Consider the following 17,567-nt stretch of genomic DNA (forward strand, 5'->3'; position numbering starts at 1 on the left):
ACTAAATGACTCATCTAATACATTCTTAATAAATGACAATCTTAATAAATTCTTAAACTAAGTCCCAAGGCTTCCATAGTCCTGGCATCACACACCATCCGCGCCACCTTGTCGCCTTTCTTGCTAAATCTTTTCTTTTCCTTTATCTGCAGTAAGAGGAAGTGTAGTCTATAAGCAAAATTTGCTTAGTAAGCGCTATCTAACTCACAAAATCACGAATGTGCATGTATACGAAAAGAACTGGAAACTATATGCTCTAAAAAGAAATAAAGCATAAACATAACTGCTCATGTCAAACTAATAACAAAGAAAAGCTAAGGAATCTACTCATGTAATTCTAATGGCTAATCATGCTACTCATCTAATAGGTAAACATGAAAACTACTCATCTACTAGATAAACATGGTAGAATAAAGAACTGAACTTACTGATTTTTAGAACTAAATGAAACTTATTTCATTGTTCTAAACTTATTCTTTAATACTTTATGTTTATGTAAAACTCGTTTTACTTGTTCAAAACTTGTACTTATAATACTTCAAAATAATAATCAACTTCTTCTTCTTGGGCCCGGCAACTGTACTTACTATGCGCGCATCCCTAACTAGACCCGAGATAGCTGGTCCCGAATCTAGTAGGATTTGCTAGGTTATCTAAACCTCGGGACCGACTATGGGAGCCCAACCCAAGGACTACTGAGAGTCCTGCATACTAGGTTATCTAAACCTAGGGACCGACTATGGGAGCCCAGCCCAAGGACTACTGAGAGTCTGAGAGTACTGGTTATCTAAACCTAGGGACCGACTATGGGAGCCCAGCCCAAGGACTACTGAAAGTCCAGTACAGTGCCACTGATAAAATTAAAATACTTGTTATCTTTTAATACTTCTAATATATAATGTCTCGGCATTTTCTTTAGCACCTTGTGTGCCAAAATCCCTAAAGTCTTGACTTCGGGATCTACTTAAAGCCTTGGCCTTTTCCTTTCTTTTCTTTATCTGTCTTATACTTGTTAATACTTCTAAAAGAATTTAATAGAACTCTTATTCTTCTACTAGAATCATGGTTGTTCATGCTTGTTAAAATAGCAAATGAAAACTAGAAAATCTGCATATCATACAAGCTTAAACTAAATCTAAAACTTGTTAGAACTAAAACCTTAAATCTTGCTACAACAGAATTAAATGGAACCGTTAAATCCTCTTAATATAGACAAGTCATTTAGTTCAAGCGAAAGAAATGTCATCTACTAAAATAATGCTGTACAGATAATCCGAAGCAAGGAAAACAAAACACACTAGCTACTCTTAAACTTTTAGCCATTCTAATGCTGTACAGGAAATCCAAAGCAAGGAAGCAGATCCGACTTCTTCAAGTATGCTACAACATATATAAATCAAAGGGAAACAAAATCTGAATTCTTTAAGCATGCTTCAACATAATCTAAACTGGTTTACTAAACCATAAACTCAAACTGAAAACTAATCTATAGAATGAAAACTTAAATTTGAATCCGTACTTCTAAAGAAACTAAATACTTTAAGCAAATCTACATCTTAAGCTTAACAAATCTGCACTATACTGCTTAATGAAATCTGTAAAAACGAAGTGGTTGTTCTAAAATTTCATGGGAAAAACTAGTAACACATGCTCTACTGAATACTCCCAAAACTAAGGCTGTACATGCTAAAAACTAAACTAAACCTTGCTTAATGAAACTAAACTAAATCTGCACTTAATGAATATGAAATCTATTAGTGCATGATAAAATATATACTACATCACTAATTGTTCCATAATTCCAAAACTCCTAAGAAGTTAGGTGAAGTATCTACATTAAATTTACTAATGCAACAACTTGCAAGTATCATAAAACTCAATTGTAAGGGTTCAACAACGCAAACCAGAGATCGAATTCCTCAACAAAGAAACCGAACATACCAATTAGGGTAACAAACAGGAAACCCAAATCGAACGCTGAATTGCTAACATCAAAGCTTGAAGAAAACTAAATCCGAAACCTCAATTCACAGCGACAAGGCAGAAAATCCCGGAACTACTCTTACCGCAGGTGAGTGAGCAACTTACCTCTTGTTCTAGGACTTACAGCCAAAGAAGGTGGCTTCTAATACTTCTAGGGCTTGCGGAGGACTCAAGCTCTCGGCAACTCCTTCACCTCCACTTGTTCTCCTCGATAAGGTGATCACGATGGTGAAGAAATCTTCGGAGAACGCCCTCGCCGGCCGTCGGAACGCCCCTTGCTTGCTGCTGCGGTTTCGCCCGACGAGAAGCGCCGACGCGAGCGTGAGAGAGGAGGGGAAATTTGGGTTTCGGCTAAAACCTAAGTTCTCCTTTTAATACTCTCATATTTCTGTTAACTAGTACTACTTAAATATATTTCAATATAGATTTAGTTAAGAAAAGTTCGGCTAGTCTTTTGGTGGGCTGCGTTCTGCTTAAGGCCCGGCGCATTGGATCAAATCCTGGCTGCAACCTATTTTCTTCCTATTATTTCTTGCTATTAACTTCTATTAATTAAATAAAATTCTTCCTTTACTTAATCAAGTAACAATTGCTAGCCCAGTTGGTTAGCCGGCTTTTAACCGAATCTTCAGCCGCGCACTTTTTATTCCAATTTATTTTAAACGTTCCAACTATAGCTTAAATATATTTCACTTCCATATATAATTAACAAAACGTTTGCAGACCATTTGGTTGGCTGAGTCCGTTAAAATCTGGTTCGGGTCCGAGCTCTTGGGTTCAAAACCCAGCTTTAACACTTTTATATATATATATTTTTTTAAACTTCTTTCTCTTGGTAAAAATACCAAACAAACTCCAAAAATTACATAAAAATACTCTAAAAATTTTTAAAAATCTCTAGAATTTTTCTATAGCATTTCTAGATTTTAATAAGGTCTTTTGGGACTCCAAATCATGAAATTTGGGGTGTTACAATCCTCCCTACCTTATAAAAAATTCGTCCTCGAACTTAGACTAATTCTGGATATTTCTATCTTATACTATCCTTTACTAGTGGTACCTTTTTGTGTCTTAATCTCTTAACTTCTCAGTCCTCTAGTATTCATCTCGCATCGTACTCATTAGTGGTCTTTGGAAGACTTGATATCTTCTCTATCCTTTCTAAACATACTTATATATATGAATATAAGAGAACAAAATTTCTATCTTACTAAAGCACATATAAGCAATTATTCCATACTGCAAATAATAAATAAACTATAAAAGGAAACTTAAATATTTTCTTACTTGAAGACGACAAGGCTGGTGCTGATGTGTGATGCTGGAGAATGGGAACTGCTCTGATACCAACTGTAACGACCACCCTTCTTACTACTACAACTCTCTAAGGATGACCGTTACTTAACTACTAACTCTACTTAACCGGTATGATTAAAAACCTCGAAGAAACCCTACCGAAAAATTTCGGCAAAGTCTCCCCTGTACCGGTGACCATAATCATTAATACATAACATAATATACACAGCCACAGGCGGCTGGAACACATATCAAACACACAAAGGAATAACATCACCACGCAGTTTAATGAAATCAACTCATGCAAGAAATGAATAGCGGAAACAAAATAAAAACATACAATTAACTAACAGCGGAAGACTAAATGACTCATCTAATACATTCTTAATAAATGACAATCTTAATAAATTCTTAAACTAAGTCCCAAGGCTTCCATAGTCCTGGCATCACACACCATCCGCGCCACCTTGTCGCCTTCCTTGCTAAATCTTTTCTTTTCCTTTATCTGCAGTAAGAGGAAGTGTAGTCTATAAGCAAAATTTGCTTAGTAAGCGCTATCTAACTCACAAAATCACGAATGTGCATGTATACGAATGTGCTAATCATGCTACTCATCTAATAGGTAAATATGAAAACTACTCATCTACTAGATAAACATGGTAGAATAAAGAACTGAACTTACTAATTTTTAGAACTAAATGAAACTTATTTCATTGTTCTAAACTTATTCTTTAATACTTTATGTTTATGTAAAACTCGTTTTACTTGTTCAAAACTTGTACTTATAATACTTCAAAATAATAATCAACTTCTTCTTCTTGGGCCTGGCAACTGTACTTACTATGCGCGCATCCCTAACTAGACTCGAGATAGCTGGTCCCGAATCTAGTAGGATTTGCTAGGTTATCTAAACCTCGGGACCGACTATGGGAGCCCAACCCAAGGACTACTGAGAGTCCTGCATACTAGGTTATCTAAACCTAGGGACCGACTATGGGAGCCCAGCCCAAGGACTACTGAGAGTCCTGCATACTAGGTTATCTAAACCTAGGGACCGACTATGGGAGCCCAGCCCAAGGACTACTGAAAGTCCAGTACAGTGCCACTGATAAAAGTAAAATACTTGTTATCTTTTAATACTTCTAATATATAATGCCTCGGCATTTTCTTTAGCACCTTGTGTGCCAAAATCCCTAAAGTCTTAACTTCGGGATCTACTTAAAGCCTTGGCCTTTTCCTTTCTTTTCTTTATCTGTCTTATACTTGTTAATACTTCTAAAAGAATTTAATAGAACTCTTATTCTTCTACTAGAATACATGGTTGTTCATGCTTGTTAAAATAGCAAATGAAAACTAGAAAATCTGCATATCATACAAGCTTAAACTAAATCTAAAACTTGTTAAAACTAAAACCTTAAATCTTGCTACAACAGAATTAAATGGAACCGTTAAATCCTCTTAATATAGACAAGTCATTTAGTTCAAGCGTAAGAAATGTCATCTACTAAAATAATGCTGTACAGATAATCCGAAGCAAGGAAAACAAAACACACTAGCTACTCTTAAACTTTTAGCCATTCTAATGCTGTACAGGAAATCCAAAGCAAGGAAGCAGATCCGACTTCTTCAAGTATGCTACAACATATATAAATCAAAGGGAAACAAAATCTGAATTCTTTAAGCATGCTTCAACATAATCTAAACTGGTTTACTAAACCATAAACTCAAACCGAAAACTAATCTATAGAATGAAAACTTAAATTTGAATCCATACTTCTAAAGAAACTAAATACTTTAAGCATATCTACATCCTAAGCTTAACAAATCTGCACTATACTGCTTAATGAAATCTGTAAAAACGAAGTGGTTGTTCTAAAATTTCATGGGAAAAACTAGTAACACATGCTCTACTGAATACTCCCAAAACTAAGGCTGTACATGCTAAAAACTAAACTAAACCTTGCTTAATGAAACTAAACTAAATCTGCACTTAATGAATATGAAATCTATTAGTGCATGATAAAATATATACTACATCACTAATTGTTCCATAATTCCAAAACTCCTAAGAAGTTAGGTGAAGTATCTACATTAAATTTACTAATGCAACAACTTGCAAGTATCATAAAACTCAATTGTAAGGGTTCAACAACGCAAACCAGAGATCGAATTCCTCAACAAAGAAACCGAACATACCAATTAGGGTAACAAACAGGAAACCCAAATCGAACGCTGAATTGCTAACATCAAAGCTTGAAGAAAACTAAATCCGAAACCTCAATTCACAGCGACAAGGCAGAAAATCCCGGAACTACTCTTACCGCAGGTGAGTGAGCAACTTACCTCTTGTTCTAGGACTTACAGCCAAAGAAGGTGGCTTCTAATACTTCTAGGGCTTGCGGAGGACTCAAGCTCTCGGCAACTCCTTCACCTCCACTTGTTCTCCTCGATAAGGTGATCACGATGGTGAAGAAATCTTCGGAGAACGCCCTCGCCGGCCGCCGGAACGCCCCTTGCTTGCTGCTGCGGTTTCGCCCGACGAGAAGCGCCGACGCGAGCGTGAGAGAGGAGGGGAAATTTTGGTTTCGGCTAAAACCTAAGTTCTCCTTTTAATACTCTCATATTTCTGTTAACTAGTACTACTTAAATATATTTCAATATAGATTTAGTTAAGAAAAGTTCGGCTGGTCTTTTGGTGGGCTGCGTTCTGCTTAAGGCCCGGCGCATTGGTTCAAATCCTGGCTGCAACCTATTTTCTTCCTATTATTTCTTGCTATTAACTTCTATTAATTAAATAAAATTCTTCCTTTACTTAATCAAGTAACAATTGCTAGCCCAGTTGGTTAGCCGGCTTTTAACCGAATCAAAGGTTTAGGCTTCGATTCTTTCGCTGCGCACTTTTTATTCCAATTTATTTTAAACGTTCCAACTATAGCTTAAATATATTTCACTTCCATATATAATTAACAAAACATTTGCAGACCAGTTGGTTGGCTGAGTCCGTTAAAATCTGGTTCGGGTCCGAGCTCTTGGGTTCAAAACCCAGCTTTAACACTTTTATATATATATATATTTTTTTAAACTTCTTTCTCTTGGTAAAAATACCAAACAAACTCCAAAAATTACGTAAAAATACTCTAAAAATTCCTAAAACTCTCTAGAATTTTTCTATAGTATTTCTAGATTTTAATAAGGTCTTTTGGGACTCCAAATCATGAAATTTGGGGTGTTACAATAGGCTTCATTCCTAATTGATCGCATTTAGATATATTTCAGTCCTAGGCCGGTTGTCTATTGCAAGAGGGAACCAGCAACCTTCTACAAATGATGGGTAATTGAGAAATAAGATTTGGTAGATCATTACATTGAATAACATTACAAAGAAACCAAAATTCCTAGAACATACCTTTATCATTGCCCTTATTCTTGTTTCTTATTCTTTTATTTCTCTGTTTACCTTTCATAGTTACACTTAGACTTTGTAAATCAATTGATTGGTTGTTTAGCTAACTCACTTTGAGATATCTTTAGTGTTTATTCCAGTCCTTGTGGATTCGATATCTTTTATTATTACTTACGACATATCCGTACACTTGCGGAGGTCAATAAGTTTTTGGCGCCGTTGTCGGGGATTGTGCTATAACATTAGATATTATCAATTGGGTTAGACTAAACATGACTCTTCTTTTCTTTTCAATAGCATAGTTGTAACTAATCTTTAGAATTCTGCTTTCATAAGTTTTTCCTTTCTTGTATAACATTCTTATCAATTCTTTTTGTTGTAATTCTAATTTTGCATTCTTGATTCTAACTTTTCTCTGTTTCTCTTTTGATCTAGTTTCTTTCTTCTTTTCTTTTGTAAACATATCTTGCAATCTTTGACATATGAATTATTGTAGACATTTTTCTTTTTCCTTTTGTCTTTTCTTTCGTGTTTTCATTATGCACTTTATTTCTTGCAATTTAAATTCTGTATTTTCTTTCTTGCTTTTCATATTACATTTTATTTCTTATTTTTGATTCTTAAACATCCATGAGCACTAATATGTCAAGCAGACCCATGAGAAATTTTTCTACATCTTTTTCTGCAAGATTTTTATCTCCCATTGTGCAACCTCAAATTGAAGCAGAAAGTTTCCAACTAGACCTAGAGTTAATTTTCATGATACAAGGTCACAAATTTAGAGGAGAAGTATTGGAAAGTCCTTATCTGCATCTTGAAACATTTTTAGAGATTTGTGATATGGTGAAATGTGAAGGAGTGTCAGCAGATGCAGTTCGATTGTTGGCATTTCCTTTTAGTATCAAGGATAAAGCAAGGACTTGGTTATATTCTCTCCGTTCTCAAAGTATCACAAGTTGGGAGCAATTGGAGAAGTAATTTCTGAATCATTTTTTCCCTCCAAGCAGAATAGTGTATATGAGGAATTGCATAACAAATTTTGCTCAGGCATATGGAGAATCATTATTTGAAGCATGGGATAGATTCAAGAGTCTTCAAAGACAGTGCCCTCATCATGGTTTTGAAAAATAGTTGATTCTACACATATTTTATGGGGGAATTTCTTTTTCAGACAAGAGTATATTGGATTCATCAGCTGGAGGTTCTTTTATGGATAAAAGTGTAGATGAAGCATATACATTAATTGATCAAGTGACATTGAACCTCAATGAATGGTCGAACATAAGTTGGATGAAATCTCCTTCAAACATTCAAGAAGTGCAAGCCATAAATGCTATAGAGCCTGTCAAACAAATTGTAATTCAACCATCTATGAGTCTTGAAAATCACAAGTCACAGAATGGGGAGTTCAAACATTTGGGGGCAAAGATTGAAAGTATTGTTTCAAAATGGTTTAAAGAAGATCCCCCTCCTTCGCAGACAAGATCTAGTGAAAGGTGTGATGATGTTGGGTTGAGAATTGGAAAAAATCATGAAGAACTTCTAAAGAAGGACATGTTTAGAATTGAGGAGAAGAATAATAGAAAATCACAAGAACTCAATTCCATTTCTCCAGGAAGTTCCTAAAGGCCACAAGTACCTTTCCCTCAACGATTGATCACACCAACACTAGATAAGCAAGTTGGACCTCCTCTAAAAGCTCAAAGGGAATTTGGGAAAAAGGAAGTTAAATCTTTCCTATGACCTTCACTAAGGGTTCCTTTTCCACAAAGGTTAGTGGGGGTCAATGAAAATAAAGACTTCGGCAAATCCTGTGACACTAATATGGTTGAGTGCAAATTTTTGAATGTATATGAAGATGAGGACTCTTCAGATGAGGATTGTGAAGATAAAGCAGTGGTAAATAAGTTTTCAGATCTATCTCTAAATTTTACAGGGTGTTGTAGTGACATTAAATTTTCAGATGATGAATGTGATGTGGTAGATCAATTTAAAACTGCAATTGAAGTTATTGATCCTCCTATAGTTGATTCTCCTATTGAGGATATTGATGTGGGTTTGTTTTTTGATGTTTGTGTTGATGATGTTGATATGGAACAATGTGTAGGCAGCTGTGTTGTGGAAGCAGCATCTCAAGAATCACCTCCTTTGTCCACACAATCCTTAGATGTTGTAAGAGTTGCAAGGATTGAGCATGTTGTGGACCAATGTGTAGGGACTCATGTAGATATGGTTGAGTCTCAAGAATCACCATCTTTGATATCGCCAACACCTGAGCCTGAGCCAGAACCATCATTTGATTCAAAGGAAATCACATCCACATGTTTAGAAATATCAGGTATTTCTCAGCAAAGCAAGGTTGGTACTTCGTGTGATCTTTTGGAAAATTTTATAGAGGTACCTATCATTGACTTTGTTGGACGTGATTCAGTTTTTATTTCTTATTCTGCTTATCTTAATATGGTTATGGCTCTATCTTATCTAATATGTTTGTGGGAGATTTGTACTTTCTTTGCATGTGCAGATTTCACTTGGGCTAATGATTAGAAGCTCAATCTGAACCGTCTTCGACCACCTGAAAAAACTTTTAAGAAGACGAAGATGGAGAGAGTTATACTTTACTTTGTAGCTCCATTGATGAAAGCTCTCTCCATAACAAGAACCCCTGGTAGGAGGGTTCTAAAATATCTTACCCCTCCAAAAGCGAGATTTAGATGAATCTAATGAGATAGGTGGTCGAGCTAATGACCTTAAACAAGCGCTTCTTGGGAGGCAACCCAAGTTCATTTTTCTTATTTTCTTTTATGTCTTTAGTTCTGAGTTTATAATAAACATGTATCCTCTACTTAATTTTTCTTGTCTATCTTATTGTTGTAGAATTCAAAGTTGTGGAGGAATGTGAGTATTGGATGGAGGAGTATCTTTAAAAACATGAATGTCAACCATTTGGAGCTCATCACTTGGTAACTCTTCTTAAAATCTCCTCCACATTATTTTTAGTTTTCATTGGGACAATGAAAAGTTTAAGTCTGGGGGGATGCATTAGATGCATTTGAATTGCTTTGTTTATTTTTTTGTTTTTGCTTATGTCTTGCATTTTGTTTTGATTTCCTGTGGCATTCATCTTGAGAACATCAAACTTCATTTATATGCTTTCTTGTCTTTAAGTGAAAATTTAGCACGTTTATTATCTAGATTCATGATGTTGTAAATGATGCTAGTAGTATGCTTAATGTACCTCTTTTCTTTATCTTGGGTAGCATGATATAAGCTAAGTATCATATGGAGATGAGTTTTAGTTTTAGCTTGACCTTAAGAATCTTATCTTCACTTCACTATACTTGATGCTTAAATGGTTGATATCATTGAAATAGTCATGATTCATCTTGTTTGTTTAGTACTTGGTTTCCATGGTAATTTCTCAAACTTCATTTTGGTTACTGGATGAGGCTCAAATCATGTAAGCTCATTTGGAAAAAATCAAAATATCCCAACATTTGTGCTAAAAGTACACTTGTAAATAAGATTTGCACAATGCAAATACTTATGAAAAAAAAAAGTGTAAAAAAAAAGGCAAAGAAAAAAGTGAATAAGGGATATAAAAAACAGTCGTGATGAGTGGAATCTAGCTAGTCACCCCCTTTGAGACCGAGTTAGGTTATTGGGGAAATGACTGCTTAGCTTCTCTTGAGATTGAGCACGCCTTTGAGACCATGGGTTGATTGAGAAATATGAATCAAGTGTGTGGCAAGTAAGTGTCTATCACTGGTTACTTGTCTATCACTAGAAACATTAGGAATTCAAACTTGATGACGACTTGACAAGGACATAGATTGAAACTTGAAGAGTTTTGAGTTGTTTTATTTGCATTGTGCACAGGGTACTTATGCTTGAGCCAAACTTAACTTGTTTTCATGATCATGCTTACTAATGAAACCTTTTGATAGAGTTAGGAGAATGCATTAGGGATATGAGAGCATTATAGAGCATATGAATTTAGATTGCAGCATTTTGCTTGAGGACAAGCAAAGGTTTAAGTCTGGGGGTGTGATGTACGTAGATTATATACACTTGTTTAGCATATTTTGACGCACATTCACATATTTTGCACATGCTTTGTCTACATATTTTTATACTTCCAGCTTTCCTTTTAGCATATTTACTCTTTTTGTTCGGAGATCTGCTTTTGTGCATTTTCTGTACACAGGAGTCGAAACTGGTGAAGGTTTCGTGTTTAAGGCCAAATCCGCAAGCGAAACAAAGGAGGAAGGAACCATTCTTGTACCTCACACGACCCTGCCATGGGGGGTTGCCCAGGCCATGTGGAGTTCCTTGGCCGTGTGGATGCAGCAGAGATGGAAGTTGCCACGGCCGTGTGAACCTCACACGGTCGTGTAAAGATTTGAAGCCACATGGAGCCTTAGCCGTGTCTACCACACGGCCATGTGAGATTTCCAGAGACCAGGAAGGCCCTGGCCATGTACATCACACGACCGTGCAGGATTTCCAGTGAACAAGAGGGCCCTGGTCATGTACACCACACGACCGTGCTAGATTTCCAGAGGCGGAGCCAGTGCAGGCCGTGTAGATCTACACGGCCGTGCAAGGGGAGCATTGGCAGAAGCAAGCCACGACCGTGTACCACACACGGCCGTGTAAGGTTGGCAGAGAAGGGAATGGCTCTGGCCGTGTGAACCTCACACGGTCGTGCCTCGGGGTCTTGTGGCGCCCGAACCTCACCTCTATATAAAGGTTTCTTCTTCATTTCAAAGGGGATCTTCTCCCTTTTGGGGGGAATTCAAGATTTGGGCATTCCTCCACCTTCTTGGAGGGATTTCCGGCAATTCTAAGGGTGGATCTTCAACGTTTCGACTCCGGGGAGCGAGGATTGGATCCGAAGTATAGACATTAATGCTAAAAGTATACACTTTGTATATATCAGACTTAGGGAGAGGCTTGAACAAAAGTACAGGTTAGATTTTTTTTTTCGCAAATATTTTAAAAGAATTTTTGAAGTCAAAATTGTATTCCAAGTAAGGACTTAAAAAATTGTTAAGTAAACTTTTTCAAAAAATTTTAAGTAAAAAATTTCTAAGTAAACTTTTGAAAGAAAATTTCCGAGTAATTATTTTTTTCAAAAATTTCTAAGTAAACTTTTGAAAAAAAAAAAGTCTAAGAAATATTTGCAAATTAATTAAGTTCTTAAAAAATAATTTAAGTTAAAAATTTAATAAAGTCGTTTTAAAATTTAAGTGAAAAATTAATTTAAGTTGTTGAAAAATTAATTAAGGAAAACAAATTAATTAAGTTGTTAAAAATTAATTTAAGTTGAAGAAAACAAGTTTTAATTAATTTGTTGATAATTTACTTAAGTTTAAAAAAATTTAAGCTATTGCAAAAGTTTTAATTACGAAAAGAATGATTAATTTGTTAAAAATATTGAATATAGGGTTTTTAATTTTTTTTTTTATTTTAAAGGAATTACATTGTTAAAGATTTAGTTAAGTTACTAATAACTTTAATTATGTTAAAAAGATAAGTTGTCAGGAGAAATAAATAAAAACCTTAGTTTAAAAATACTCATCCAAAATTGGTGCTTAAATATCTAACCTTTAGTTACTAGCTATTTATATAGAAAATATAAATTTTTACTTAGTTAATCAAGTTAAGTAATATTATCCATTTAGATATTTGTTGAAAAAGGGTTGCTTAACTTGATTAATATACTGTTGTATTTTTTACCCATACTTATGTTGATGCACTGATATAAGCATCTGAACTCTAGGAAAAAGGCCTACACATCTCACGCCACTCTATATTTTTGAATACACAATCAAGGTAAACTTAGTGTGTTTGTGAGATGCTCATTCCTTAGATCTATAGGATCATGCATTCTATGGGTTCGATCTAGGCTAAGGCTAAAATAATTTTGAAACACTAAGAAAATGGAAATTTTTGAAAACATAAGTTAAATAATTTTCCTAGAATTTGAAAATTATCCGAATAAATATCCTTCTTCTTAACCTAAGGTCTTAGTTTTTAAGTAAAAGTAATATACTTATAATTATTTGCAAATATGATAGATTACTAAGTTTAAAGAAATTAATTATTGAATTTCAGATTGATGAATTAGAATTAATCATTATTTAATTTTATTTAATTTTATTTATTTTGAATTAATTTAATCTTATTCATCTCACCGGTCTAAGTTTTCAGACAAAGGGATCCTATAGTTTTGTAAGATGAGTTAAGTTGAATTTCAGGGTTTGGTTTAACTTGTGTTAGATTCAAGTTTAGATTTGAGTTCAACAAATAGATATTTTTTTTGGATAAACTTCTAAGTTGTGGTGAGTTTCCTAGATATCATTAGAGTAACCATTCCTTCAAAATTTTTTAAATAATCTGATCTACTTAACTTAGTACAAAACTTTGGTCTAACCAGCTAGGATTAGTAAGGCGTAACTTCAATTAGTTCCACTAAGACAAATGCACTAGGTCGAAACCATATCTTCATAGATATGCATAGATAGAGTTTTCCTAACCTACTATCATCCAAAACTTCTCGAGTGTTGTTTGTCAGGTTAAACTTTTGTCCTTATTTAAGCTAGACCAAATTATGCAACTGGGTAAACTATTATTTTTGGAGGTGTCAATTAATTTGGTGCCTCCCCCTTAATTTGGGTTTAAGTTTTATGTTTATATCAATTATTTTTATAGTTATAATAAACTTAATTGTAATTTGAATTTTAATTAACTTTGTAGTTATTTTATTTAAATTTATTTTTTTGATTTGAGAGAGTTTGAATTAATAGGTTTAGTTGAATTTGGTTTTAGGTAATGAATTTCATTTTTAGATAGATAAAATTGATTGAGTTCTACTTGTGTGGTTAGGTACGCTTTCGGAACCCAGGCTTTTGTTTGTTTCAAATTTTAACTTATTAAAGAGATGAAAGTTTTATTTGTAGAGATGGACTTATATTCAAGTTCGGACTTATTGTTGATGTGCGTAGATTGTATACACTTGTTTAGCATGTTTTGACGCACATTCATATATTTTGCACATGCTTTGTCTACATATTTTTATACTTCCAACTTTTCTTTTAGCATATTTACTCTTTTTGTTCGGAGATCTTCTTTTGTGCATTTTCTGTACACAGGAGTCGAAATTGGTGAAGGTTTCGTGTTTAAGGCCAAATACGCAAGCGAAGCAAAGGAGGAAGGCACCATTCTTGTACCTCACACGACCCTACCATGGGGGGTTGCCTAGGTTGTGTGGAGTTCTTTGGCCATGTGGATGCAGCAGAGATGGAAGTTGCCACGGCCGTGTGAACCTAACACGGTCGTGTAAAGATTTGAAGCCAGATGGAGCCCTGGTCGTGTACACCACACGACCATGTGAGATTTCTAGAGACCAGGAAGGCCCTGGCCATGTACATCACACGGCCGTGCAGGATTTCCAGTGAGCAAGAGGGCCCTGGCCATGTACACCACACAACCGTGCCAGATTTCCAGAGGCAGAGCCAGTGCAGGCCGTGTAGATCTACACGGTCGTGCAAGGGGAGCATTGGCAGAAGTAAGCCACGGCCGTGTACCACACACGACTATGTAAGGTTGGCAGAGAAGGGAATGACTCTGGTCGTGTGAACCTCACACGACCGTGCCTCGGGGTCGTGCGGCACCCGAACCTCACCTCTATATAAAGGTTTCTTCTTCATTTCAAAGGGGATTTTCTCCCTTTTGGGGGGAATTCAAGATTTGGGCGTTCCTCCACCTTCTTGGAGGGTTTTCCGGCAATTCTAAGGGCAGATCTTCAACGTTTCGACTCCGAGGAGCGAGGATTAGATCCGAAGACGGTTCTTCATCATAGATAAGCTTTTCTTCCCTTTCTTTCTTGGATTTGGGGATCAAGATGTTTATCTTTTCTTCTTCTTTTGGATTCTTTCCTTGTTCCATGGACTAGATCTCTTGTTTTTGGATGGAGGGAGTATTTGTAATGGAGATTTGATGTAAACTCTTGTGGATTTGCCAACATTTCTATTTCTATGATTTTGCCCTATTTGTATCTATTCTTTCTTGTGTGGATTGTTGTGATTAGGTCTTAATTACCATGCTTGATTGAATGTTTGAATATCTTGTGGATCTTGTAGAGGTAATTCCTCATTCAATTTTTCGAGGGACATTCGTGACAGGAACATGCCCGTGTAAGGATGTTTGAGGGGTAATCTTGAAGGGGAAATTAGGTATTTCAAGAGGGTAGGATAGATTGTATGCATTAATCTTTATATCTAATGAGGTTGAGAAGTAGTGATTTCTATGTTGATTTTTCGAGGGACGCACATGACAGGCAAGCCCGTGTAAGGACAACATAGGGTTTATTCCTAATTGATCGCATATTGATATATTTCAGTCCTAGGCCGGTTGTCTATTGCAAGAGGGAATCAGCAACCTTCTACAAATGATGGACAATTAAGAAATAAGATTTGGTTGATCATTACATTGAATAACATTACAAAGAAACTAAAACTCCTAGAACTTACCTTTATCATTGCCCTTATTCTTGTTTCTTATTCTTTTATTTCTTTGTTTACCTTTCATAGTTACACTTAGACTTTGTAAATCAATTGATTGGTTGTTTAGCTAACTCGCTTTGAGATATCTTTAGTGCTTATTCCAGTCCCTGTGGATTCAATATCTTTTTTTATTACTTACGACATATCCGTACACTTGCGGAGGTCAACAATTGTATACAGCTTTTTTGTGTTTTAAGAATTATGTCTAAATTTTTTGATCTTGTGGTGAAAGTTTCTAGTAATCCTTTGAGTTTATTAATTTTACCTTTTAAAATTATATTTTCCTCCTCTAGTTTTATATCTTGATTTGGATTTCCATTTTCAATTTATTTTTTTAGGTGTTGATTTTCCTCAAGAAGTGTTTCAGTTTATTTTTCACATTTAATTAATTTTTTATTTAGACATGTAATTATTTTTTAAAATTTAGCTGTTAATATAGATGATACCTCATTTGAACCTTAAAAAATGAGTACGGACTCATGGCTTAATTCATATTCAAACTCATCATCTTGTTCTATCTCACTTTCTGATTTCAGATCGGATGCTATCAGTGGGAGGTAGTTGTGATGCTTCTATTCTTTGATGTCAGATTCTTCAGAAGACGACTCATCCCAAGTCACTTTGAGTGCCTTTTTTTCTAGTTATCTTGGTTTGTCCTCTTTCATTTTTGGGCACTCATGCTTGTAGTGTCATTTCTTGTTACACCTGTATCATGTGATCTTTACCTTCGAGTCATTTGATTTGACCACCTTTTGTAGGTCCTTCTTTGTGAAGTTGTCCTTCCTTCTAGTGAATATTTTTTTAACCATGTTCACTAGTTGTTCTTCATCAACTTCTGAGTCAGATTCAGATTCTGGCTTCGATTTGTTCTTGACTTCTTTTGAAGAACTTGCAAAAAGTGCAATACCTTTCTTGATCTACTTTAAGTTAGTCAATTTGTGGAGTTTAAGTTCATAAAATAGCTCATCTAATTTTAATTTATTTAAGTTCCTCAAAACTTTATAGGCATCTACTATAGATGCCCACAATGTATTTTGAGGAAAAGAGTTCAAGGCATACCTGATTACATCTCTGTTCTCTAGTTGGTGATCGATTAAGTGGAGTCGGTTCAGAATATCCTTGATTCTTACGTGTAGCTGAGCAGCTATTTTTCCATCATGCAGTTTAATGTTAAACATATTATTTAATAATAAGTCATGCTTCATTACCTTTGTATCACTTGAGCCTTCGTGTAGTTCGATCAGTTTGTCCCAGAGCTCCTTGGCATTCTTGAATGGGTCGACATAGTTTAGTTCTTCCTTAGTAAGTCCACACTAGATTATGTTTCTTACCTTCAAGTCAATCTGGGCCTTTTTCTTGTCTTCTGGGTCAATCGGTACTTTGGTTGCTTCATCTACCAGCGCCCTATATCCTTGTCGGATGGTGAACAAGATGTTAGTAGTGTTAGTGAGAGCCCTAGAGCCAATCATGTGATGATTGTTGTATAGACTTGATGTATCATATTCCTATATATTTATAAAGGCATTTCTTTATGGTTATTATACTTACTTGTATTGGTGCCAAATAACTAAGTATAATAACGTCCTTGAGTAGAAGGTTTTTATCTATATCAATCAATTGGTTGAATCGATAATGAGATGATATAGAGAACACTACTCTTAATCATTCCTAGTCAAGTATTAACATTCAGGGACAATGTTAATACGATGAGACTAGCATGTAGGTCAACTCGATGACTTGATCTCACAAGTCATGGATATAAAGATATCAAGTTGACACATGGGTATGCATTGGAGAATGTATACTGAATGACCCGTCATGAGAAAGTATCATGGATCGTTATATGAGTGTCATATACTTTCTCATGTGACTATTAGTATAACTATCAGTCCTTAGACCTAAAGTCACCATGGTTCCCTACATAAGGAGTTGCATACTTTGGTTTCGTCAAACGTCACCCATAAATAGGTGGACTATAAAAAGCGACTACTGGTATGTAACAAATTATATGGAGGGATGTGAGTGATGTAGATGGGATCTATCCCTCCTATATGACGGGAGTGACATCATGATTCTTGATAGAGTGAGATCACTAAGTGCATGGTCATACCCAAATGAGTCATATGAGATATTGAGCTTATTTGATTAGAGCGAGTCTACTTGGAGTTCAAGATGCCTCAATTGATCAATTTAGATGTCAAGGATAGAAGGACATTGTCACATATTGTGAGAGTCACAATTAGTAGTCACAAATGTGATGTTGGATCTCAACATTCTTGTAACTTGGGTAGTAATTATGTGTTGCTAGATACCGC

The 17,567-nt window shown here is 35.4% G+C and overlaps 1 non-coding gene across 1 annotated transcript; it reads right to left on the reverse strand.

Annotated features, from left to right (window-relative positions):
* Positions 1 to 7,697: 7,697 nt before the first annotated feature.
* On the reverse strand, positions 7,698 to 7,803 carry LOC122028462. Its single transcript, XR_006124831.1, has one exon. It is a non-coding gene; the product is annotated as a small nucleolar RNA R71 (small nucleolar RNA).
* Positions 7,804 to 17,567: the final 9,764 nt, after the last annotated feature.

Source organism: Zingiber officinale, chromosome 10A (genome assembly GCF_018446385.1).
Source record: "Zingiber officinale cultivar Zhangliang chromosome 10A, Zo_v1.1, whole genome shotgun sequence".
NCBI classification, from domain to species: domain Eukaryota; kingdom Viridiplantae; phylum Streptophyta; class Magnoliopsida; order Zingiberales; family Zingiberaceae; genus Zingiber; species Zingiber officinale.